General features: G+C 29.5%; 1 non-coding gene across 1 annotated transcript; it reads left to right on the top strand.

Moving 5' to 3' along the window:
- Window positions 1-566: 566 nt before the first annotated feature.
- TRNAL-AAG lies at window positions 567-647 on the top strand. The gene has a single exon. It is a non-coding gene; the product is annotated as a tRNA-Leu (tRNA).
- The last annotated feature ends 2667 nt before the right edge of the window (window positions 648-3314 follow it).

Below are 3314 nucleotides of genomic sequence, written 5' to 3'. Positions count from 1 at the left end.
TACATTTGCTCTGTATATAGTCGACTTTGGCTTCATTTTCAGTAAAAATGAAATAAACGTAAGGAATATCTTGTCGATCTCATTATTGTGCATTCTTATATGTGGTTTTCTAATAGATCGAAGAAGAGGACTTTATCATCGGTGGAGTGGCTTTTTAATCCTCTATTGTTCGTCTAGGTGGTTATCCCTTAAGGCTTATTCAAGAATGCTTCAAAAACACCTAGATTTTGTAATTATAGTGATTGTATATGTTGTTGGGGCTTTTAGTTCTTTGCTAAAAGTCATGTTTTTAATTATTATTATTATATATCAATTTATTGTTGTTAGAAAAAGAAAAATGAAATAAACTTTTACAAACTCTCATATATTTCTGTCAATAATCTTTTATAATTTGTTAAATTTGGTAATGCACCAAATAAGGTGTTTATTATAAAAATAATGACTAATCCTTTGTTATTCATGTTAATTAGATGTTCGCATTAAAATTTTGCATTTAAAAAACTAAACTTTTGAAAGCGTAGTTTTAGCATTCTATATAAATAATAATTAGAAAATTAAGATACAAAGTTGAGATGGCCGAGTTGGTCTAAGGCGCCAGATTAAGGTTCTGGTCCGAAAGGGCGTGGGTTCAAATCCCACTCTCAACAAAATCTGTTTTTCATTTTTTGGTTTTTATTAATGCCAGATGCAAGTGCTTTGATTTTCATTTCCCTCGATACATCTTTTGTCCTTTTATTTTCATTTCACCTTTTTTTATTTATCCATATCAATTCTCAACACAAGTTTTACTTTTTGTGTTTTTCATCCAACTTTGGCCAAAAATCTGGTATTAATACCTTTTATATTTTTCTTTCTTTTCATTGCCTTTTATAAAGAAAATTTTTTTTGTCTAAGAATTATATATGTATTTCCTAATTACAAAAAATTTAAAATTTATCTAAGAAATTGCATTCTTAAAAACTGGCCGTACTTGCAAGAGGGTACTTCATTTGGTCCTTTTTATACATATTACAGAAACAAAAATTAGTTTTTGGGCCAATCATATAGACCTAGCTTGTCCATGTCATTCTGAGGGCGTCTTTAATTGTTAAAAAAATGTTTTTTAATTTTTAATTTTAAAAAATGGAAAGAGATTTTTATCTCTTAAAAATCAATATTTTTTTTTAATTTCTCATAGATAAGTGAAAACAGTATTTTCAGTTTTTTTAAAAAGATTTTTGGAAAACTATACTTTAAGTTTTTTATGTTTTTTTAAAAGCAAAAATGAAAACGAGAAGTGTTTTTTCTCAACTAAACACCCCTAAAATTTTATTATTTATTTTCGTTCCTGACATTTTATCATGGCGTCACCCTTACAAATCGCCCCCATCGACCAGGGCCCCCAACCCATGTGGCTTGGTTACTTTGTTGTCATAAAACTAATTATTTCTCCAAAGTTTTCCTTTGAAGATTTCTGATGCTGGTTGCTTCTTATGGGGTAGTTATTTAACGGCCACTGCTACTGATCATGATAACCGTTAATAGAAGAAAGGCTAGCTAGCTAGATAGTTAGTTGTTGGTGGCAGTAGTTGGTGGGTGGTTGGTTGGTGATGGTGGGGGGTAGTTGTGTCGACGTATATTAATATATATTGGTATAGCTATCTCTATAAACAACTCGTATAATAATAATAATAATAATAATAATAATAATAATAATAATAATAATAATAATAATATATAAAGAGAGATGCTTCAAAATGCATGAATAATAAGAGAAGTTAAATGATTTGTCATCTTAACTAAAAAGGTTAATGGCTTAATCATGTTGTTAAGTAATAACTTTATGATTTAAAAGTGAATAACACACGTACGTCCCTATCTTTGGAAGTTTCATAAACTTTTTGGTAAGCCATCACTTTTGGTACACAAAGTTTTACAACTCTCTTTAAAACACAACACTATTTGCGAGAAGTCATCACTAATTTGTAACTTAGACATGGATGTTGTCTTCCCTTATCCTTGTTTGTATGTTTTAATTTACTTATGATGCATTTTTAACAGAAGAAGTGGGACATCTGGTTCTTGAAGTAAAATTATAAATGTAAATTTATAAACATATGATTTAAGCTAGAAAATCTTTGATATAAGGCCAGCCGATCGAAAAACTGATTTACAAACGTCAATAATCATATCCACTAATACTAACATAATGAAACTCATTATATAATGCTCAAATTAACTAAAGTTGGGATTCAAATTGCATAAAACATCACCAGTCCCATGGATTTTTGTTTTAGTGGCCGGTATGTGTGCGATCCAATAACTATATATGGTGTACAAGTTATAAATAGGTACGCGTAGATATTTGTACAATTGATTAATTGTCATATACACGCATTATGTACATACATGAATTCACTAACAATATTTATCTAATAATAAATGACTAATAAGTGTTTAATTTCTATATCGAATTGATGAAATATGATAGGGCCAAAACTATATATATATATAATTATTCGTTTTGGCTCAAGCAAAATTGATATGTTATATATCTATCCAAAATGTCCTACTCACTCATCTTATATATATTCTTATTCCCACTAGAAGATTAATTTTATTTAGTGATATTTTTATAAATTGTCATTCAATGTCATAAGAATTCGAAGGTTTCATTTGACGGTAGATTTTCGCAACTGCTAATTAAGTATTGTATTTTATTTGGCTATGTTGATGAAATAGTGAGATTATGTGAAAATGATGCAATGAGTTAGGTATGAGAATGAAAAGGTTTTGTGGTGGTGACTTGTGAGATTTCTTTTTAACCTTCCCTCCAAACCCATGGACCAAAAAGAAGGTTGATTCAGATTTCTTTTTAACCTTCTTTTTAACCTTGCTTCGTTTGTAGTTTACTCACTTCTTTTCTTTCATTTCTCTATATAGTATTTATATTGTGGAAGTATCACCAGTAAAAATAACTGGTAGTTAGAGTTTGCATACTATACATACCAAACTACTAACAGGTGGTATACTCGTCGAGAAACTCTGCCTTACAAAAGGTTTTTAGCTCGAATTTCATTAGGTAACATTTTAACAGTGGCCAAAAGACCATGGATACTTTTATAATTGGATACAGGGGTAATTAATATGATTAGTCCGTGTACATGACATTCAAAAACCAGTTTTTGAATTTAATTACCAACTTTTAGTACAAGTCTAGTTAATTCCATTCATATGTAAAATACAATTACAAAATCATATCCTAACATGCGCGATAAGCTGGGAAGAGACGGGTTTGTGACATTTAGAATGGAGTGATCTCAAACATCTTATGC

The sequence above is a fragment of the Erigeron canadensis genome, chromosome 2 (genome assembly GCF_010389155.1).
Source record: "Erigeron canadensis isolate Cc75 chromosome 2, C_canadensis_v1, whole genome shotgun sequence".
In the NCBI taxonomy this organism is placed as follows: domain Eukaryota; kingdom Viridiplantae; phylum Streptophyta; class Magnoliopsida; order Asterales; family Asteraceae; genus Erigeron; species Erigeron canadensis.
Note: the sequence above shows the minus strand (reverse complement) of the source record. Positions and strands in the feature narration are given on the sequence as shown.